At 45.1% G+C, this 23,622-nt stretch overlaps 1 protein-coding gene across 3 annotated transcripts in view; it reads left to right on the forward strand.

The window, feature by feature from the left end:
• The window catches only part of VWC2L (von Willebrand factor C domain containing 2 like), a 51,601-nt gene that overhangs the window by 22,297 nt on the left and 5,682 nt on the right, over positions 1-23,622 (forward strand). Inside the window, exon 4 of one of the 3 annotated variants that reach the window (XR_010473741.1) lies at positions 4,979-6,731. The exons of the other annotated variants lie outside the window; for them this stretch is intronic. The gene's annotated coding sequence lies outside the window, so the exon portion shown is untranslated. The remainder of the gene's footprint in view (positions 1-4,978; positions 6,732-23,622) is intronic. 3 annotated transcript variants of the gene reach the window in all.

Below are 23,622 nucleotides of genomic sequence, written 5' to 3' on the forward strand. Positions count from 1 at the left end.
GGTTCACGTCACATGAATCCAAACCGTGAGCATCCATCAGACTTCCCAAGTGTGCAGACTCAAAAGTGGCTTCACACAGGTCCAGGAGCTGCTGGATTTCCCTACCAGCCCCTCACCACCATGAATATTTCCCCCCATAACCAGACTCCTCCACTTCGGGGGTCCGTGGCTTTCTGTGTTGTTGTCCCCAACATCCCTGATGACCAGGAGTGGGTAGCATCTTTCTTCCCAAACAGAGTGCCCAGATAACCAGGAGGAAAGGGAGAGAAGCAGCTCCTTCTGCTGGGAGTGAGGGCAGAAGGAAAATCAGCCACCCACTGAAGGGGCTCCAGGACACAGTGTAATGATTGGAACCCTCAACTAGCAGCCAGGAGGCTTCCTTCATGATTTTGCTGAATTTCTCCACTCCTCTCTTCACTCATCTGTTGGAGATAGAGCTGTAAAGTTCTCTGAAACATGTTTTAGGCAAGGAAGTGCTTCTCCCCATTCTCTTGCAAGCAGCCTGCATGCCTTGGGGATCCTGGTCTCTGGGGCCAGGGAGACCAGGGCTTGCAGCACAGCTCTGAGCTGTGGATGAAGGAGAGAGGCAGTGTGGTGGTGTGGCAGTTCCTTGGGATCGAGGAGCGTATCTACCTGGGGGTGCTGTGGAGGGGAGCTGAACCCCTCCTCACATCCCAGCCTGGCTGTTGGGATGAGCTGTGAGACCCCCCAGCTGGCAGGGCTTTCTGCTCCTGGGGCTGACTAGCCAATGGTTGGCCAATTATTATAGTTTTGGCTTTAACCTTCACAAGTGAAATAATTCACACCAAATCACTTGGCACCAAGATAGTCTCTGTTATCACAGAGAATCTGATGAGCAAATTTTATTACTGCTCTTGGATGCAGCTCCGAGCGTGGAGCACACCCTTCCCTTCCTCTTACATTTTGGGAACTTCATGTGAAAGAGTAAGAGACGTTGTTGTGTCTTTTCCCCCTCTGAATCCCTCTGACACATTCTAATGAAACTGGATCAAAACACTTTAAGCTGTCTGTTCTTTTTGAGACGCAGATTTTATCCTTTGGCTCTCCACTGGAGCCAGTCAGTTAAAGCTCAGTTTCACAAATGCATGAAGATAACACAAGCTGACAGACCCACTTGAGTGCCTGAAACCCCCTCCTTTTTTTTTTTTTTTAATTTATTAGGGTTTTTTACTTCCATCCAGTAGCTTTTGCTTTCTACCAAAGTGGTGAAGACAGTTACAGTGCCATGTTTCCATGTGATGAAAAGATTTTAGCTTAGTCTCAATCCCTGTGGTCATCATTTTAGACTGGCAAACAGGGGAGCTCAAGGGGTACAGCTGTTGCGGGGGGAAAGTTAATCCCCAGGACAACATGTAGTGCAAATCCTCATTTCAAAAGCTACTCCTTAAAATTTCGGTATGGAAAATCCTCATTTTAGAATAAAACACAGCACTGCATCATTTCCTACACCCTGTTAGCAGCGTGGCTTGCAGTTTGTTTAGCTGTTGTTGCCATTAACGGGAGAATAATTTCCTCTCAATACATTCAGATAGATTTTCATGCCTTTCTTAATTATGTCTTGCCAAGGGCAAAAGTGCTGTGAAGCAGTGAGGTTAATGCAAAAATCTGTTGATTCTAACGTACCTGACCTGAAGATTCATAAAAAGCCAATATCAATTTCCCTCCCTCTACCATCATTTAAGAGCAGTTTGAACAAGTGGCTTTGGAGATTTATTCCTTGTTGTCAAAAGAAATAGAATTGTTATCTTGTGCTTTGCTAAATGTGGTGTAGCTCATGCAAAGCTGGCTCTGCTCAGCAGGGGATGTCACATTACATGCGGAGCAGGCAGAGTTCACTGGGAGGCTAAAATTTGGGAGCAAGGCGGGAAGAGGACGTTTTCTCCTTTGTGTCCCATCATCCGATTTGTCAGAGTGGATTTTAAGGGCGATGGCTCCAGGTGCTACGCAGTATTTCTGTCGTGGAGATGAAAGGTCACTGGATTTCACGTTTCCTGGTAGTGACAGACCGCAGAATTATGGCCCCGAGATGTTATTCCTAGTCGTTGTGACTTCTCCAGACAAAAGCGTGTCAGCTGTTGTTAACTCTCTCCTCTGTGGGATCTAGAACTTGCCCATCACTGTTAAAATCAAGCTCGTGGCTGCCACCATCTGTGCTATCCCTCCTGCCCCCCAGCAAGAACATCCATCCACATTGCTATGATGAAGTTTTCTGAGCAAAAATCCCCCCCACAAGGTCCTCATCCTCTTGTGTCCAGGGCTGCAGACATGCCTGTGTGGTGTTATTCAGACCTCCCCTGGGTCTTCTTATCTGACCCTGAGCTCTTCATTTCCAAACCCTCCGATAAATCCATCCACTGCTGCGGGTTGAGCCTCATTATTGGTGGGATGTGTGGTTTTCGAAGCCCTTCCTTATGCATCGCTGCGAGGTTGCTCTTTATGTTTCCTGCAAGCCTTCGGACATGGTCTGTCGAGGATGCAGGGATGGGGGGGAATTGCCAGTGTATCATCATTCGCATCCATTAGTCTGATTTAATCTGTAATCCGGATTAAATGGGTTCCTCTTCTTTGCCAACCCAGAACAACTCTCACCTCTACTGCTGTGTGCAAAGGGAGAAATTAATTGCATTTCAATTGCCCAGTGCTGTTTGCTCAGAGCCAAAACCACACACTCCCAACATGCCCTTTCTGAGGGAGTAAGTAGATGTTGTCCAGCAGGGAGTCCCCGGGTGGCCTAGGAGGTCCTTCCTCCACCGCTGTGCTGGGTTAGCAACATGCTGCTCTAAGGGGGCTCAGCTTCACTCCACTAAAGTATCTGTCCCGCATTTGCTGCTTTGTGGGAGAAAAACTAGTTGAAATTTCCCCTGAGCAACCTCACAGCTGCTCGGGGAATGGCTGGAGGTGAGGGGAGCCAAGGAAAGGGCAATGCAGGGCTCTCAGTGACCCATGTTCTCCTGATTTTACTTAGCGCTCCTTCAGAATGGCATCCAAAAATAATCTCGACATTAGCAAAAATTCGTCATCATGGAGGATTTTATGGCACAGCTGTGTCAGGAAATTAATTTAGAAATTCCAATAAATGCCACAATAGAATTGTTAACTTCTTCTCCTCTCTAAAGTGTGAAATTCTTTTCAGAGCATTTCAAAGGCACTTTCACCCATTTACACATACATTAACGCAATTGCTAAAATAGACTTTGCCTTGGCACTTTCATTTTCTTGAGGGATGAACAGAATAAGCATTATAAATTTCTGGTTTAGGGTCTGGTTTTGCTTTTAATTTAATTTTTGTTGCCACCAATCCTCAACAAAAGAATTTGTTACCCAACAAGGCAGATAAAAGCTAACATGTCCACGGTGAAATACTTCCTGGCAAGTGTGCTTACTCACTTCAGCGTGGGCTTCTGGAGACATTCATGATGAAATACTGGGCAGCAGGAAGACATTTTGTAGATAATCTGTCACTGAATCTTTAATTAAAGTTTTAAATTATCACAGTTGATACAGATTCCAAAGTAAAGAGCATGATCCTGCCCTCCACACAGAAGTAAAGGGTTCCTTTGACCTTCAGCTGTTTTTCCCTTGGTAAAATAGCGTGTATTTGGGCAAATCTCTTATGGGTATTTATTGTAATATGCTATAAATATTAATAATTCCATAGAATCATCTTTGAGGGCATGACCACAAAAGTGAGTAAATAAAGATTTATTTCCATGCATATAAAGCCACATTTTACCCTAGTTTCTCTCTTTATTTACTGGGAATATAAACTTGCTGCTCATTATTTCTCAGTTCGAGTTAATTTGAAATAAGCATTCTGTACCCCAGCGTGTAACACAGCACGTTTTGCCCAGAAACCCCCCAAGGATTTCCCCAGCTCGTCACAGCTGAGGGCAGCCTTTCCTTCAGAAAACAAACAGGTGCGACACTTGTCCCCAAGTGAATTTTGCATGCCACTGTGCAGAACAACGCACAGGGGGCTGACCTTTGAGGCTGTGTTTTCCTAGCAAGCGATCTATAGAAATACCTTTTTTCTAAGCAGGAGATTTTTTTGGAGTCCTCAGGGGACAAAGTGGGGGTCCCTTCGGAAAGGCTCCGCAATGGACAACGAAGGGAGTTGGTGCCGGGCAGTGGGCAGCACCCAGACCAGGCTGTTACCGTCCTGCCCAGCCACATGTTGAGTGAAAATTGATTCAGGAACTTCATAAATTCATAAATTAAGCAGGGTGAATGGTGATTAGCACTCAGGTGTGTAGATCTCCCAGGAAAATCTAGATGCCACCGAAAGAGGTGTCAGCGATACAGTCAATGACCAAGGCTCTTTCTTCTGGATCAGGAAGACAAGCAAATTAATGCCTAGTTATTGTCTTAGGGGGACAATGTGTTTATTTTGCAAAACTCTTTGGGATTTTGGGGAACAAAAGGCTCCGTATAAATGTATTTTAGGTGAGGGTAATGGGTTAACAGTGCAAGTTGTCAACCGATATTGACAAAAAGAACTTTCCCACATGGTATCTATTTTTCCAAATTATCAGCTATCTTGAAAAAAACTAAGATTTTAATATTGAATAATCCAGTGCCTGGATATTAAGTTACCTGTGCTTTATTGCATACATATAGCTTGTTATTTATCTGCAAGATGTGGATCGCTGAATCTCCAGGTCATTTTGAAAAGCATCTGCTGCTAACATGATCAGTGACAAAAAAAAAATCAATGATGTGTGGAAAAAAAATACTAAAAATTTGAGGAAAAAAAAGGAAGGTCTTGGGGAGAGGATGTTTTATCTGCCACTTGATTGTACAGAACTGTTGCAGGATAAAGATCACACAGGAAATGTGGCAAGAGGATGAGAGAAGACTTCATATTCATTTATTTTGTGGAAAACAGTGGTTTGGAGCCATGGGGAGATTCCTTTAGAAAAAAACTACTAAATAAAATTCCTCTTCTAATTTATTTCAGGAATTCCTGAAATGGCCAGATTTTAAGATTGCAGTTAAAACCCCTTCAGTCAAAGTCTGTGCAATATGCTGATTGATTGTGCAGATGCAAGTTGAGCGCGACCAGCCAAGAAGATGTATCCACCGCTCCGGACTTTGCTGGACTCCACGATCCTCTTCATAGGTCCCGGAGACCGAAGTTGGTAGCGTAGCGTAGCCACATCACCCTTCGTTCTTGGTGGATGAAGTATTCATGGCAGCCAGCCAGCTTTTTGGGTACTCAGTTGACACCCCCACCACCTCCCCATTCAGATGTCAGGCTGAGGGGTCACAGGAAGGACCTGGTCCTCTTTGGGCAGCACTTGCCCAGCGCATGTGGGCTGGTGGTTGTTTCACAGCTGACTCAGTGCTGCTGTGCTGATGCAGATGCCACCCCAAATCAGGAGTCATCTTCCATTTTTGCAAGAACCTGTAGAAGTCGCCTTAACATTGCGATGGCAGAGCCTACTGCACTGAGTCTTTGTGGCCAGCTATGAAAATCAATGTTTTTAGAAGACTGAATGCAAAAGAAAATTCCCGAGACTACAAAGGATGTGGTTTTGAATGTTTGTCGGCTAATGTTCTTTGTGTTTACCAGCAGGAATGTCAACTGTGGTACCCTGTTAGCTCAATTAAAGGAGTGATTTGATTACCAACAGAGGAAACAAAGGATTGATTTAAAAGCTGGTAGAAGATCAAGACTGAAAACAAGGTGGTATGTTTGGGCCAGGCAGTCATCGACCTGACAAAATACTTCAGTACTTGCTTTACTGTTCCTTGCAAAAAGAAGTAATTTCACTGAAATTGATTTTCAGTGGAGGTCGTTCACTTCCATCACTTTGGGCCACATGGTTAAAGGCACGAAGATGCCGAACTTGCTGATGAGAGTTAGGCATGTAAGAATCTGCCAAGGGCTAGCCCCTCCAGTGGTTTTGGAAATCTCCTGCAGCTGGATTATCCAGATGCTTAAATGCCCTGCTTACTCAAGACTGTGACCTTCTCCTTGTGGACACAGCGGTTGGAAGAGTCATCTATTAGTAGTGAAAAGCTTTGGAAAGGTATATAGAGGTTAAACCTTCCAAAATTATCCATCCTGGTGCTGGATAGCATCAAGGCGCACTGAGTTGAATCTGCCACCTCCTGAAGTTTAAAAGAAGGAGAGGCTAAAAGAGGCAAGGGAGAGGAAAAGCCTTTAGAGAACAAAAAAGACATGAATTGAACAGCACTTAATGTGATTAACTCTATCACACAGCTCAGTGCTCACACAAAGCGGTGGCTGCTGAACTGTGTAGTGTCAGAGTGACAGGGATGCTGCCGGGAAAAGCTCCATTCACAGAGTACTGCGGTTGGGAGCCAGCAGGACAGCAACTGCTTTTGACCCGATGTGTTCATCTGCATGCTTACAGGTCCGCTAATGCTTCCCAAGCCTTTGTGCTCTCTTCATATGCCTAGGAAACAAGAACAAGATAATTCACATATTAAACAAGGCAAGAGAAGACTCTGCCAGACAGCGTCAAGGCCAGGGAGGAGCTGAATGCCGCTCTCTTGAATTTGGACCCCAGGTTCTAACCATCTTTCCGTGCTCCCACCCCAGCAGAGTTCAAAATGAATGTCTACAGACAGCCTGAAGAGAAGGGTCGGGGAGGATTATGAGAAGCTGTTTGTTGGACAGGCCTTGCTCCAAAGCTCTCATTAAGCGGACACAGCTTACAGAGATGTGGGAAACACGTTATGAGGTCTGTGTTGCTCTTTAAACTCAGAAATATTTATGAAGAAGCATCTGCTCATCAGTGATTGTTTCTCCTTGAGAAAATGTTGCTGAAATTTGTGTGCACAAGCCTACGGCAGTGTTAGTTCAAAACCCACTATCATCATGATAGTGTATTGTAGAGGAGGGGGTGGGTTTGGGGTTTTTTGGGGGAAAAAATTTCCTAGGATCAGGTTTGGAAACCACATTCCTTTTGCAGAACACAAGCAGCCTGGGCAGTACTGAAATTAGCAGGTGTGGTGTTGCAATTCCCCGCCTGATCAGATTCTTGGTGTAACTTAAAAGACCAGAAGTGACATTATTATCCAATTACATTGCTGTAAACCACTTTGCTGCAAGAGAAGCCTAAAGCCAGATCCCGAGTCTGTGTCACTTGGTGTAATGCCGGCAGTATTGTTTTACTCTGAGTTACTCCAGCTGAGGATCTGACCTGCAAGAGTGAATATCTCTGGGTGACTCACAGGCAAATTGCAGGAGGTTGGGGTGTTTTGCATGGTCAGGTTTTCTAAAAGGATTAGATATGGGTTTGCTTTTGATGCTCTAGAAGGTTGGGATTATTAAGCATATCTGTATGCGAAGAGTGGCAGACACTGTCTTCATGTATTTCTAATTTAATGAATGTTTAATGCTTCTTTTATTGGAGCCTACATATATGTAGAGTAGAGGACTTTAACAAGGGGTTGACTTATGTCAAATAATTGATGTTTGAGCTGCTCCTTTTACATGAAATGCAGACTTTACAGAGCAAAGAGACTGTAATGAAAATATGAATTAAAGATTAGAGCTAAGCAAGTCTGAGAAGACTTAGAATTAAAAAAATGGCACTTAGGAGTTTTCTCCTCCTGCTCCCTTTTCTTCCCTCTGCCTTTTCTACATCTTCATCCTCTCTGCTGGATCCTATATTTCAGCATTAGCCTTCTGTCTCTTCTACACCTACGTACATCCGTGAAAGAAATCAGTGCAATAATCTCATTCTGGGTATTACTGTATGTTTGCACATCATCCTAGCCTGTTGTGCTTGCCAGCTCACCAATCAGTTCATCTGGAGAGACTAAGAAGTATTTTTAAGGTGTGTTTTTCTTTATCCCTCGTTTGCTGATGGAGTGCATCTCCTGGGCAGGATGAAAATAAGTGCAAGTTTGGTGGAACCGTTTGCCAGAGGGACTCACAATTTGTTACAGCACGTCCGGGTGAGGGTGAAAGAACGCTCCTTACACGTGGCGGCGAATACGGCTGTGTGAGAATGGTTGAGCTGTGCTGCCTGGAGAAGGTTCCTGTAGGATGGGCTGGAGGCTGGTGCACTGCTGGGACTGCCAGTGAATATTGCTGATCCCTGTTGTCCAGAGATGCTCTTCCGCCCATAAACATCAACGTCCCTTCCACCCGTCTCCGTCTCGGTTAGCTGTCTTCGTGCTCTGGCTTTCCATGGGTTCTTTCAGCTCCCCGTGCCAGGTCTTTGCTCCTGCACCATGAAGCTTTTCTTGCCTCAGTTCCTGCAGCACAGGCTGCAAAGAATTTGGCTGGTTGGTGGTAATTTCTTGCCATGTTTCTGTTTAGAAAATCCTTCTGCAGTGTTGATCTGAATTCATACCTGAGACTGAAGAACTTAGGCGTGGTCATCAGCAAATAAAAGCCCAGTGGAAAAGAGGAGAGGACATTGCTTTCTTTGCTTTGGCTGGTTGGGTTGGTGTGGTTAATTTCCTCACATCTCTGGCCATATTGGTACAGCTAAATAAAATAGGGTTGGGCAGGGAATACACCCATGGGACCCCAGTTGTCAGCACTCTGTCATGGAGGCTCCCCAGTTTTATTCTTTTCAGGTAGACTCTAGGACATGCGTATTCCACTTGTACCCATTTCTGAAATTATAATTGCCACAAGGAATTCAGGAAGTAGATTTAATTAAAAAAACTAAATATGGACCAGTCCCACAACTGATGTAAACTGCTTTTTCTCATATTACAACAATTAAGCCACACTTTTGTCTCAGTTAAAAACATTTTGTGGCAGGAGTTCAGTGTTGCTAGGGCAGCTCCTCTTTGTTAGAATAAACAGAGCAGGAGCTGGCTTACCAAAAATTACTGATGTCTTGCACAGCGATCTGTTGGGAGAAATGGGGCTGTGTGAAGATGAGCACACAAAGTTCTCCCCGACCTTTCAAAGCTCAGACTTTTTTCACTGCAGCTGCTTGGGAGTATTTGAAGAAGCTGGAAATGTGTTGGTCAGAAAATGCTGACTCACTGAAACGTCCCCAAGAAAAAGGCCCGTTAAAGCAAGCTCGTTGTTTATATGCTGGTTAAAAAAAAAAAAAAAAAAAAACAAGTTGGGAAAAAACCCAGCTGGGGCTGACATGGTTTTGGATGTAGATCTTTATTTGATAATTTGGAACATTTCTGATAGGGAAGACAAAAATGAAGGGGCTTTTTGCCCAATGAATTACTTCAGACTACTTGCTCTGATTTTTATTAAAACAAAAAAGTGCTTGTGACTTTAACTTTTCCTTCCCTTCAAGTGGGAGAGGAATAGCAGCGATCACTCTGACTGTGATGGGAAATGTCCTTCCTGCTCAGCTCTCGCTCTGGGTAAGTATTCTGGCCCAGGACAGGGTTAAAATGTTCGATATTGCTTCGGTACTCCTGAGTCTCATTAGCACAGGTCAGTGTGCTTGCCTGGTTTCTGGCTTGTGAACCGAAATACCAGTGTGTCTTTGTGCCGTCCCCTCTCAGCTCTCACTGCGTACAGGAGGGACTACAAAAAGGAGGGGGGGCGTAAATAATCCCCCATCAGCTCCTTGGGCTGTGTCTGAGCAGAGGCTGAGGAACGTGCTTCAGCTGACACGCAGCCTTTTGGTGCCGAGCCAGCTCAGATTACAAGTCAAAGGCTCTGATTTCATGAGGTCTGAGCCAATCTTGGGTGTTCTTTCCAGAAAAGCCTCATTCTCTGATCTCTGACTCATCGCAGCCACCGCTGACGTCCAAGGGACTCCTTCTGCATGAGGATTATTCATCTGAACTGGGTCCGCAGCAGCATCCGATGCGTCATCCCTTATCTGCTAGCACACAGGGGCCGGCAGTCGCGTGGGCGGTGTGGGCACCGGCCCCTTCGTGGCGACACGGCAGTCCTGCAGACCTGCTCACCGGGTTGTGGATCAGGGCAGTGGCTGCCAGCTATTAATGAACTAATTTAGTTTGCTTTTGTTCAACACACTGCAGTTGATGCATGTGAGGCTCTGGTACTTTCGCCATGCTACAGGGAAAGCAGCAAGAGAGGATTTTTGGTTACTATTCAAGCTGTGTCAAACAAAAAAGAAATGTATTACAGGAAATGTCAAATGGTAATTATTAAGGACTTAGAGAACTGTGATTAAAAGTTGAAAGCTGTCCACAATAGTAACAATTAGATAGATTTGGTATGCATGTATTCGTGCCTCCCAGAGAGCAAATACACTGTGGTGCAGTTCCTAAGACTGGTGTAAATTGGCCTGTCTGCCTTACTCCAAGGGAAACACCTGTGCTTTCTGAGCAGCCGAGGATTTGCCCCCCTCTCTTATTGGTCCTAACAGCTCAATAATAAAGTTGTTAAAAGCAAAAAATAGCCAGGGCCAGTTCCTGTGCCCATGTAAGCTGGCCCTGTGCCCTTCGAGTCATAGGACAATGCTGCTCCTCGGGACGAATGGTGCAGCCAGCCATCGTCCCAGGGTGCATTTATCTGTGCAGGGGGCTTGCTTGTCTGGGCCAGGAGGGTCTGCGCACCCCCCCTTACTCCTCTGTTCCATGCAGTAGCATTTTTTGCAGTTTAAAAGCGGGATGTGAAAGCTTTTCCTTGTTGCAATACAATCTGCCAGATGTGTAGGTGATGCTCAATGTGCTTCAAGGAAATTGGTGCATTTTGTCCTCCCAGCTGAGGACCAGGCTTTGTAGGCTTGGTTTGCTCTGGTGCACAAAACGTTGACACAGTGAAGTCTGCAGTAAATCAAGTATTGCATGTGCTGGCTGAGTTGCAGTTTTGTGGGGAATTGACTTAAAGATGGGGCAATCTCAATGGTTCTCCCTCACTGTATGTATTAAGAGGTGGGGAGTCAGCAAAGGGGCTACATATCATTGCCTTTTGTGTTTTCCATTTATCTCTTGGGAAAAATAAATAAATGACACACACACCCCCCATAAGCTCATGTGTGCAAAACTTTCCCAATGGGTAAGGTCAAAGAGGCTGTGAGTCTGGAGGTGTTTGCAGACATGGCACCTTCTAAGGCCCTTTTAGCTTATTTTAATGAAGCATTATTGCTGTCTCAGTGGGGTCTGCTACACCCCTGTCTTTCAGCATTACCCCCACTGTCACCTGAATGAGGGGTGGCAGCGAGTCTCTGACCCCTTGTCTATAGGAGGGAGCCTTTTTTGGCAGCGTGAAGCAGAAAATCCCAACAAATGACCATAGCCACCGTGTTCCTGGGAGGCATCGCTAACGTGTCCAGTAGTCTGCAGTGTCTAGTTGTGCATTTCACCCCGCAGTCGCTGAATTTCAGCATTTCTCAGATGAAATCAGCTGCCTTGGATGAGGATTTTGGAGGTACACCCCAGGAGGAAATCTCTAGGGCAGAGGAACACCCCGCACTTGGATATCAGGACCCACAAAGTCACAGTTGATACTTGGACTCTTTAACATAGACAGGCAGCTCGTGCATTACAGGTGACAGTTTCCGTCTTTTTCGGTGCTCCTGATCAATCAGTGCCAGCATGAAGCCCATTTATATGTCACCCTCATGTCATCCTGCCCCTAATGTTTTACAGAACCCATCCTGGCTTTTCTCACAGAATTTTCCAGTGGAGAAATACCTTCAATAAAGACCACAGAGTTTATTCACTGGGTCTGGCAATCACTTCATGGCCCAGGAAAGAAGGATGCAAAATAAGAGTCTGGGGGTTATAAATAGATGCTGTTTGCTCTCGAAAGCATCCACTGGAGGTTTACCGAGCCCTGGCCTGTGCTAAATACTTAAATATTTTAATCTCGCTGGCTGATAGCCTGCCCGCGATATGGTGCTTAATGGCCCTGTTCTGTAGCATATGTGCTTGGTGCATCGATAACCTGCCATTCATTAGGGAGCTGGGTCGGGCTGCCCAGCAGCAAAAGTCAGCTCCCAGCCAGCCAAGCAGGACTGGCCGCTGGCAGCAGAAAGCCCCTGGCCTTGTTTTATCACTCAGCACCGTAATTGGTGGCTTTTAATTAAGGCAGAAGGCAGTCGGTCAGGGAGGGTGCAGGAGGGGCAGGGATGCTGGGAGGAATTCGCCACAGTATAAATAAGATACTGGGGAGAGGAGGATAGGAGGTTGTACACAGCGAGGGTGCCTGGCGTGACAGCACAAATTGACTTTATTTAGACACTGATGCCCCTCCTTTCCCCCTGCTTTTTTCCAGCATATCCAAAAATAAACCTCCTTTGGCCTACTGCAGGATTCCAGTTGTGGTAGGGAGGGAACTGTCTCGAAAGCGCTGGGGCAATGCTGTCTTCAAAATAAACATTTCCCTGGCTTTCTTCTGAGATTAAAACCCTTTCCAAGACAGTGACACTTGTTATTGTAGCCCTCTGGATGCTGACTTGCTCACTGTGATCACTGCAGAGGAATAAAGAGGAGAAAAAGGAATAAAAAAAGGAAGGTAGAGGAATGGAAACCCAAGCTAATAAAATAACTTCTGGTGCTGGCAAGTTTTCATCTTCCAAGGTCAGCCTTGATTTCATTTGAAGAGTGCTTTGCTCCTTGTCGCAGTTTTGGCTATTGTAGCTGTAGGTACAAAGGAGCACCTGGAAACCTGTTCTCATCTTTAGCAAGCATTATCATCGAGTTGCCCTGAGCCCGTGTTTGCTTGCTGGCCGCAGCAGCTCCATGTTGAGCTTGTTGGGCTCCCACTTGCATCCCCGATGAGGCCAGGACTGTGGACATGCGGAGAAGTCAACCAGGCAGGGTGTGCGCAAAGCCCTCAAGCTTCTCCCAGAATTTCTACCCTCCTTTAGTTGTGGGGTTTTGAGCTGGTCTGGATTTTGGGGTGCCTTTTTTTTTCTTTTTCCATCTCTTTTTCACTGCATGTAGTTGTTGAGCTCAGCTTTTGTTATATGCGTTCAAGAGCACAAGAGCTTGTTTCATTTTCCAGATTAGAAAATGCTCAGAGGTATAATCAGGTCCTTCCACAGTATTTAATTATCCATAATTAAAGGCATCTACACAGAGCACCAGATTTTCAAAGACTATTCTTGTGTTACATTGCTAATGAATTAAGTAATTAATTGGCATTGAAAAAATACAATAGGAAACATCAATCTTTTAAAGTAAAGCATTTTTTTAGGTGCTTTATAAAATCATTGACTTGTATCAGGTCAGTAGCTGTTCTAATGTCTAAATACCCCTTCTGGTTTTAAAAACAATTCTAAAGGAAAAAATGAACAAAGGAAAAACAAGGCAGCAGGGAATACTTGCTAGAGAGCGTGGAAATGGTCAGAAATGGGGTATTTCATTTGGAAGTCATTGTCCATCACTTTGTCGCTCCATCCCACAGTCCCTTGCCCCTGCCAATAAGGTCTGAACCAGGCAGGCAATTTCCATCACATTTGAGGACACAGTTTGCAGCCTCAATCCTGTCATGTTCCTACAAGTTTTGTTAAAAAGAGCTGTTTGCTGGGCTTAGTTTTAATGACCCACCTCCCCTCAAGCAGGTCATTGCCTCTGTGCCTCAGTTTCCCCTCTGCACTTCCCTACCCCAGAGGAATGATGAGATGATAACAGGCTCTCAGTTGAAAGCCATTCAGATACTGTGGTGCCACTGAGATCAGAAAGTGAGTAATAGCTTTATCCAGTAATTAAGTAATTAAAACAGACTGGCAGAAAGAGGGGTAACGAAGCATTCTGAAAATTTGTGGGGGAGGGATGCAGAACCACATCTATTCACCATGAATTTTCCCCAGCCTTTCATCATTCCTAGCTGCTACCTTACAGTGCAAAATAAGTATCCTGGTCTGGCACATCAGCATAATATCACATGGCACCTGCTCGAGTATAAAAGCCCACATATATTGTCGTAATGCATTTTGTAGTGACACCCAGAATTATTAGCAAAGGAAAGGACGATCCTTTTCCATTTGATGATTTTGTTAAATGCAACTATTCACATGCAAAACCAGCACCACTCATTTTAGTTTTATTAGCAGCCTGACTCTTTGCATGGCGCCATCCAAAAGCATTGTGCAAATGCCATGGATACCATTAAATTCAGGTAGCATAATGGGCCCTCGGAAGACCAAAATCTGGGGACAAAACATGGATTAAAGCTGCTTTTGCAGCTGTTGGAGAAATCAGGGTAGGTCGCAGCAGGGGGGTTTAGGAGCCTGTTTATTCCAGAAGCACCAACCTCTGGGTGTCTCGATCTGTCCATCAGCCCAAGGTGTGCTTGTCCTTGCAGTGATTTGCTCTCTCCATATGTCCCTTCAAGGTCCCATCCATCCTGCCCTGCCCCTTCCTCCTGTTCCACCATGAGCTGCAGATCTTGGCACAGCAGCTTGTCTCTAACATCAGGCTTATCAGTTGTGTGGGGTGGGGTCAGAGAGGAGATGTTTTCTGGAGCTTCGTTTTCCATGTTCTAGGCAGGAAATTAAATTCCCTAAACAAATTCAGACATGACATTTCTGCCATTGTGGTTGTTCCCTTTCTCCGGGTAATCAGTCATTTGTAGGGATTTGCATGAAAGTGAGAGATTTGTTATGGCAGTCTGGCCTGGATGTTGGGATGGGATGACATTTGGCAGACTTAAAAGGATGACAAAAAGGCAAACCCAAAGGCTGGTGCCACTTAGCTCTGTTAAACACTCTCCAGAAGAGTCCGTCCTTTAGCTGGAAGGGGAACCTGTGGTTCTCGACTTAGATGTCTAGATTTTATCCACAAACACTTTCATTAAATTCACCTTTCACTTGAGTCTTGCATGCCCATGGCCAGTCATTGCTGTGTTTGTCGTCGTGGAGGCTAGGAGGGTGCAGAATGGAGGTGAAGACCCTGGAGGCCAGAAGGATGGGTATGATGGAGAAGACAGCAGGAGATGGGCTTGCCGTGTCACACAAAGTGTCAAAATTGGGTTCTGCTCAAAGCCAGCAACAGAAAACCTGACAACTCAAACAGGAACTGGGAGCAGAAAGAAATGCTTTCAGCAGCAGCTCTCTTCTTACATGAAAAGTTACTGCTTTGCTTTGAAGTTCCATTTCTAACATGATCCCATGTTCAAAACCCTCATCGGAAAAAGCTGTCACCAGGTGGAAAAAAGAAAAAAATTGGGACTACTCTGATGCTCTCAAAGCTTCACATTTCATCTCACGCCGGCAGAAAGGCATAGAGGCATTTTTGTACCAATTTACTCATTCCCACAGTCATCTGGATTGCGATGAAGTTCTGTGTTCTGGGTGAGAGATGAAGGTTCACCCTGAGTGTGCTAAAGAAACCCCTCTGCCCCTCGATAAGAGGTTTGCACAGAAGTTTGCCTATACCAACAGGCAACCATTGCCACGACTAATGTGTGTTGTGGTGCAACCATCATCCTGCAGTTTCATTGTCCACCGGTGGGTTGGGTTTTCAGTAGACTGCGCATGTAAATGCGCAACTCAAATTAATATATAGTAATATATAGTAATGCCTGTTTTGCTTTTTTTTTTACTCCTGTTTTATAGAAAATTAGCACGGTCATGGTTCTCACTTCATTTATGACTGATATGGAAAAAACAACATGCCGTAAAACATCATGCACGGCTGTAGTGACCAAGTGAGATTCAGTTCTGGCTTTATACTGATTTGACGTGCAGCCAGCTCTATTCCATACATCATCTCTCATTGCAGTTAAGGATGAAATACTGTTTTAATTCTTACACCAAATGTGGGGATTTTTTTGCAAAGAAAAAAGACATTAAAAGGTTTAAATGGGCCATAAAAATCATTAAATTTTCACACCGAGTACAACCAAGAGGTGAATAAGTTGGCTAAAAGCTCAGAAGACCCAGAGAAAAAATCCCGGTTGTTATTCTTTTGTTGTTAACCTTTGCCTTTGAATGGAGACACACAGGCAGAGAGCAAAGACCTGGTACTTTGGCAAGTGAGGGTGATTTGTCCACTTCCCTAGATAAGGGTTTTCCCTCACGTCTTCATGGATGAAGCTGTTGCTGGAGCTGCTGCTCCCTGATGGTGTCTGAGAACAGTGCCTTGGGAGGCTGATGGGGCAGGGTGAATGTCCAGCCAAGTCACAGGCTGAGTTTACTCCTTTTTTGGGGTCACCTGGGAAATAGCAGCTGCAAGGGACCCCAGCTGGGGAGGGAAAGGCAGCAGAAATGCAACATGTTATATACTAATATATACCCTTTGGATATATATTTCTTCAGTTAAAGGTTTAATGTCTGGAAGGTCCAGCTTTTCCTGCCTTTGACTATTGATTTTACTGGTAACATTTTTAACTGATGCAGTATTTTAGTGTTAGTTCTATTTTATACCTGATCCAAAAAAAACCATCCTGCCTTATTTGCCACGTTTGAACCATTAAAAGAATTAATGTACCTTCAACACTGTTGGAGTTCATTTTGGGAAATATCTATTTAGACAAGTTTTTAAAAGCCTATTACTTACCTGAAAGGTTATAATGGCCTAGGAACAGCTTTCATTGCCTGCAATTAAAATTACCTTTTTTTTTTTTTTAAACTATGGTATTCTCCCAAAGCTTTATGCTGTCTGCAAAGAGATTTTTAAGAGCTAATCCTTTTTGTTTGGTCAAGTAAATGTTGAAACATGCTTTTCTCACTTAATAGATGGTTATTGCTGTCTTTGAGGTGTTACTGTTTTCCTTCTTCAAGCTTGAATGTACACAGTAAAAATGGGATTCAGAAAAGCTGTTTATATGCAGAGTATCTACTTTTGCAAAGCTGAGTGCCTTGCCTGTGCTTTTTTTTTTTTTACCATAAGCTAAACTTTTCAGTGCTGATTAAGGTATTTGCACACGTAGATCCTTTTAAAATGAAGAGGAATTTGGTGTGCAAATCCCATAGGTGACTTTGAAAATGCCAACCTGCATTTTATATTAAAAGAGGAGAGGGGAAACCTTGTATTTAAGGCAAGATCTGTAGCCCTGTAACTTGCTCTTCTGCTGGCTGAGAGCTGATCCTGAGACACGCCGTGTGTTGGCTCCTCCTTGACTTTGGTGACTGTGGTTTTCCGTCAATGCTCCCCTCAATTCAGGTGTGTTATTCCATCACCAGAGTGTGTGCCTTGGTAAATTATTATAAATTTGCTATTGCCTATTAACTTGCACTGCAGCAATTCCTGACACTGCTGGTCAACAGTCCACAACTCATCACTGGGTTAGAAACCCAGTAAAATAGGGCAGGTGGGGTATGAAATGCACTCAGACATGCTCCCAGCTTTGGTTTCACTTGGGATCAGAAATATGGGTGTATGGGTTCAGGGTAAATGCCCGTACGATGAGGCAAACACCCTTAATCTAAAGCAGTAGGAAATGTACTGCCTACCCTGTTTTCTTTAGTGTGCTTGGATCATGTTTCTTAGATTATCTGCACTAGTCTTGGATTGTTAAAAAAAAAAAAAACTTATTTAAAAGATTCGTTCTCACAGTTGAGACTCCTGGTAGGTTGTTATCATATCTCAATGCACGCTGTTCCTGCGGGAGGAAGAGTTCTGCTGCTTCTGAGCTTTAACCCTGGATCTGCCCTGTTTGGCATCCCCTCATACCTGCCAGCAGCAGCTGTCAGTCATTGGCACTGCTTGAGATCTGTTTTCTGCAGATGCCTGTGCTGAACCAGCATCAACCTTGGACTTGGTCCCCCGTCGTCATGCTCACCCCACAAGGGCAGTGGATGAAGAGAGAAGTGGGGCTGCAATTTTTGGCCAGTGCTTTTTAAGTGTCCAAGAGCCGCTGTCTTTATTTAACTTGCTGAGTGATAACCTCAAGTCTGTCTGCACAGCTCAGATCTGTATTGGCACTGGTAGATGTCACCGCTCCTAAACAGACTGCTTTTAAATTGCACCCATAGATCTTCCTTGCACCAAAACATTCCCGCTTCAGTATTTAGTGATGCCTGAAGTTATGTCTCCACATCAAATTAAGTAACTCTGCTATGAATAAGGAGGAGTAATGCAGTGTATTCCCTTCTGGATGTCTCCCTGTCCCTCATTTGTTTGTTGCTCCTGATTAAGATGGATAATGAGCTATCGGTAATTTTCTAACCATGGTGCAAAACAGTGAGGGTTAAATCAGTCTGTGTCACTGGGAGCCAGGTCATAATTCAGAGAACTTGAGTGGGTCCCCCACATTCATTAGACTCCAAGGCAACGCATGAGCAAAGCCCAGATGATGTGAACACCTCCACTTGAGGAGAGCCAGAAGGTGACTTGGGGCCAGCAGGACATCACCATCCTGCTGGGCTGGTTGAGAGCTGCAGGTGTATTTTATTTCACATCTTGTGCTGGCTTCATCACAGGCAATAGTCAGTGGAAAGGCTCCTGTTGCCCTGAATTTAGCTTTTTATCTCAGTCTTGCCTTCTTAATACACTCCTTTTAATGATGTAGGGCTTGCTTAGGGTGAGCAACTTGGATTTAGATTGGAGAAGGATACTGCAGATACAGATAGATATATATATAGATATATAAATGCAAAGATTAAATAACTTTAAGGCATCTTCAGGCACCCAGCAATGTGAATTATGGCTGGAAAAAATCTCTCATGTAAACAGGCAGTGCTTGAGAAGAGCTGAGCATCGTCTTGTGAGGAGTGAAATACGCAGGAATGGTGGCAAAGCGCTACAAATCAGCTTCAGAGGAGATTATTTCTTTGGGGCAACAGTGCGCAAGATTGAAAGCTCTTGGATGTCTAGGAGATACCACCAGTTGACTCCAGGGAGCTTTTAATCAGAGATAGCGGGGTTTGTCCACAAGTAAAGAGAAGGCTCTCATTTTGCAACACTTTAGGAAACAGAGTGAACTTGGGGACATTTATTGGATGCGTCATGTCTCTATGGGTGGCTGGATAAGGTGGCAGAGGAAGAGTGAACCTTCCACATTGGGGTCACCTTGAGGTGACCTGTGTTACATTGGCTAAGAGCCATCGTCATGCAATATTCTGCCTAAAAGTGGAAACATCCCAGGCAGAAGGTGGCCTTGTCACAGAAACATCACTTGGTCTGTTGTTGCACATATCCATATTTTTCTTCCTTTCAGCAGAGAGGGCAGGACTGACATCCCCACCTTGCCAGGAGCTCTTTACAAATAAGAAAATAGTGTCTGTGCTAGTGAATGAAGCAGGCTAAGATTTGGTGGAAAAGCTTGCACAAACATCCTGTCCTTTCAGAACAACATAGGATGAAAGCAAATGAGCAACAAAAAAAAAGTCTGTGTGAAATATATCTTTCAAACTTCCTTGGCTTTGTTTATATGTACATACACAGGCACATATATACCTACATACTTTAGGTCCGAGCGGGGCTTTCTTTTGTGATTGTAAAATAACATCAACAACAAAGATGTACAGAGGAATTCCTGAGCTTGTGAATGGCAGAGGGTTGGGGGGCTGCTGACACCACCACTAGCCCTGTGCTTGCTCATACCCCTCCTCAAAGCATTTCATGCCTGGCTTGGGTTTCATTCCTCAGCTCGGGGGGAAGGAGGGGATGAAACCTGCAATGATTTCATCCCAGCATCCACTCACTCCTGGGCCTGTTGCCAAAAAAAGGTGCTGCTCGCTCGCTCTTCCTTTCTTTCTTTTCTTTCTTTTCCTTCTTCCCTTCCCTTCCCTTCCCTTCCCTTCCCTTCCCTTCCCTTCCCTTCCCTTCCCTTCCCTTCCCGACATGATTGCTATCTGACAGGTCTGTGATGGCATGGGGGGGTGAGCAGGTGATGGCTTGTTTGTACTGGTGACCAACTTTCACCTACCCACGCTGAAAATACTGATGTGCTCCCGCGCGCGGCACTCCCAAGCTGAGATGTGCTGCTAGTTAGCATTTGGGGTGACAGATGGCTCTGCAAAGTGTTTTGCTTACAGAGGCGAGGACTGACACCTCCAGCACCCACCACCTGTCTGCTGTAGGGATTTTTTAGTTTTCAGTGCTGAGGCCGATGTGGTTTGGTGGACTCAGCTCCTGGTCTCTCTCAAAGATGGAGCAGCATCCAGATTTTTCAGGGGTGGTGGTCGAGGCGTTGCCACAGCATCCATGTTTGGGTGTAGGCAGCTTAGGAGAGCTCGACTTCTGCTGGAGAGGGCGAGAGGGCCAGAAGGGGTCTTTCAAAGTCTTGCTGGTGATCTTGATGGGGGCACTGGCCTGAGACAGTCTGGTTTCCAGCTCTGCAGGAGCCTTCATGCAGGTTGTGTGGTGTTGAACTTGGGCTGTACGGGAGCCCAGGGGGTAGGTATTTTTACCTGGTGTGTGTATTGGGAACACCTGGGATGAAGCAGTGCCTTATCTGCAAAAAGCTGTGTCCTCCATAGCCTGGAGGCAGGGAGGAGGCAGAGCCACAGGTGCTCCCAGCCCTCCTGCCACCACACTGCTGCCACTAGTCACAGACCAGGGATTAGACGTGGGCATTATTGGAGCGTGAACTCACCTCCCTGACGTGCCATGATCGTGGCAGCCCCATTTCTGATGCACCCTCAGGCTTCAGCAGTGCTTCGAGCTGAGACCTTCAGCTTCTGGCTCTTCCTAACACACACACACACACAAAAAAAAAATTTCCAGGGTTGTTATATTTTGTTGGGGTTTTCAGCCCTGCCTGCAGAACATCGCCAAATTTAATTTTCAATAAGGCAAATCTCAGCATCAGCAACTGAGTTCTTTACGTCTCGCCTCTGGCTTCACCCGCTGCCTTCTCCTCCCCCCAGGGAGAGGGGGCGGCAGGCAGTCGTGATACCAGACAGCAAAAACAAGACTTCTTCCCTTCTCAGCTTGTTAATTAAAGCCACAAGTTAGAGCTCTTCTCTTGCAATCTGAAGTGATCGCATAAATAGTGTTGACAGAGCTAAATGAACATTTGAAAAGATCCTGCAGGATCAGCACAGAGGAGATGTGTTAGTCTCCAGAAATGGGGTCTGTCATTAAAAACAAGGTGCTATTTTTTTTATTTCCCTCTGAGCACAGAGTTCAGCCTGGATGTGGGAAAAGTTCCCAAGGTGCAGGCAGCCAGTAATTTCTGCCCTTTGCACCAGAGCCTGGGTATCACTTGTATTTCTGCTGTGTTTTGCCTCTTTCTCTGTTGAGGAGGAGTTGTCCACAAGCATCCTTGTGCAGGTTTTGGTCTGTAATTAACCCTCACCTGGTCGTTGCTTTGCAAGTGGTTGTTTCAGCCAAGCAATGATGGGAGTGACGGACACTGGCACTGGAGACCGCATAGCTTATGGCGTGGGATGGTCATGGTGAAACTATGAGTTGCCTGTTTTGTGAAGAAGTGCAAAGAAAAATCCACCTTCCCACTGACAAGACACTTAGCCACGTTCTCTAGAAACAACTCCCCCAGTCTGGCACAACTTGCCTGCAGTAAATTCCCACACATGGTTGCATTTGTGGTTGAGCTCAGAAAACAAAGTAGTCAAGACTCATTCAGCTGAGTGAGCCTCCACGGGGATGTTTTCAGGCTGTATCCATTCCTAAGTAGTGTCAGGAAACACCACTATCTTCTGCTTTAATTGTAGGGTGCATCATGCAGGGGCCTGGGGGATGGCTGGTTGCTATTTAGCAGCTGTCTTAACTACTGGTACCAGGTAGATGAGCATAGCCATCATCACCTCTCTCCTTGACAATGTTATCCATTGACTGAATAAGCTAAATTCTCTTGGAGTCAGCCTTAATATTTCCTAAAGAGACAGGGGAGGCTCTTAATGGAGTGGTGGGAAACACAGGATTATCACTGGAAAATAGTTAACTAGAAGGAAAATACCACTTGCTCACTGAAATCGGACATTGTACCGTGAAAAGTCCCAGTGAATGCGATGAGCGTTGTCTCATGCAAGATGCTGTTCAGGGCAAATCTGAATATCACAGTTGGTCTGAAGTGATTTGTGCTTGCTGCTGTGCATAACATTTTATTTCCTCTTATTGCTGCTTTGCACACACAAAGCTGAATTCAGAGCTGCTGTAAGCCGTCAACTTCAGTGAACTCCACCTGAGATGCAACTGGGAACTGAGTGACTCCAAAGCATCAGTGTTACACTGTGTGGTCGTGCCATTGGAGAGCATCAAACCCCATGCTCCTGTGATTTTTCAGCTTTAACTCACCATCTGTGCAGGGTGCTCTTGAATTCAGATGTTTTCCTCCACATCCCCATCGTGGGGACCATGCAGATGTAGTGTGCTTGCGAGCTGGAATGGTTGCTTCTCTTGTGTTTGGGACATGAGTTTTCTTCAGCGTGATAGTGTCTCATCTGGGGGGTTTGGGTTGCTTTGAAGCACCACGATGCCACTGAGTCCCAGGAGGACTTAATTGCACACCCCTGGGTGGCATTGCATGGTGTAGCAGGAGTGTCTTAATGTCCATGCATGGGATTAGATGTATCCCATCCACAGCAGGGGTGCAGTTCAGTAGCACAACGTGGGTCATCACTCAGGGATCTGGTCTTAAGCGTATGGTTGCAAAATTTGCCGTCACTCTTCCCAGACAACAAACCAGGTATGATTTTTCTCTTTGTGCTACATCTCTCCCATCAAAACAGCATCTGATCAGCCCTAATATATCTCCATAAAAATCTTCACAGTTGTTCTAGCAAACAGCCCGGAGTGCTGTGGTCTTTCATGAGTATTAATTACGTTAAGCAAAGCAAATCTCACAATTATATTGTCTGTGGGAGCAGCAAATTTCTCCCATCAGTCTCTGAGGAAGGAAAAGAGAATGATTACTGACCTGTTTGCATCGCAGTCATGGTTTAAGATGCTTTTACAAAGACCAGGAAAACAGCCCTTGCTCAAAGCAGCTTCTTGTTCCTACTGCTATTATCATAAGTAACTTTCTTGATGTGCTTGACATGTCATCAAGTGTTTCTGAGCAGTGTCATCCTTTGAATAATGATAATAAAACCCTGTTGCTGTGCTGTTCTGTCCCGTTCTTTGTGATTTTTCTTACATGAGTTTGTCAGATCCTGGTCTCAGCCTGCTCCTTTGTGCAGCACAAAGCCACAGTGAGAAAAACTCAGGACAGTCCCCAGCAGGATGGGTTTGGGGCACTCAGCTTTTGAAATTTTGGGAGGCCGATCTAAGGGAGGAAAAAAAAAATATATCAGAGAACTTAAAGGAATCCAGTTATCTGTGCTGAAAAGCAAAAAGAGAACTTTTTTTCTTGCTGTGGCATCCAGTAGTGGCCTCACAACCTGCAGCTTCTCTGAGGCACATCCCAAAGCCTCGTATCATCCCCAGGTGTGGCATGTTGTCTCCGGAAACACATTAGCTGTCGTCCCTATAAAAGCCGAGGTCTCTGGAAAACTCGCTGGTGACTTGTGCCGTTGTATAGAAAATGTCAATTGTCTGGGGTGTATTTTCAGCAGTGCAGTGTCACTGTCTGACTGCTTCTTTCTGGTGCCTCAGCTGTGGGTGTGATACTCACTGCATCCCATTTTGGACCAACACAATCCACTTTTCAAGTATAATATAAAGGTGGGAGAATTTTAGATGGGAAAAAAAAAAGGGGGGCATGCTGGCTGACAGTGACTGTGCTGGAAAATTGGATTTCATTGGTTCCAGACAGTGGGAATTTAAGTTGATTTAATGGAAATGGAGTGTGGAAATTTTCCTTTCCATTAGAAATCCACGTTTCTATATGGGTAGAGATAGTGGGGGAGGAGAGAGAATGCAAAA

Source organism: Columba livia, chromosome 7, assembly GCF_036013475.1.
Source record: "Columba livia isolate bColLiv1 breed racing homer chromosome 7, bColLiv1.pat.W.v2, whole genome shotgun sequence".
NCBI classification, from domain to species: Eukaryota; Metazoa; Chordata; class Aves; order Columbiformes; family Columbidae; genus Columba; species Columba livia.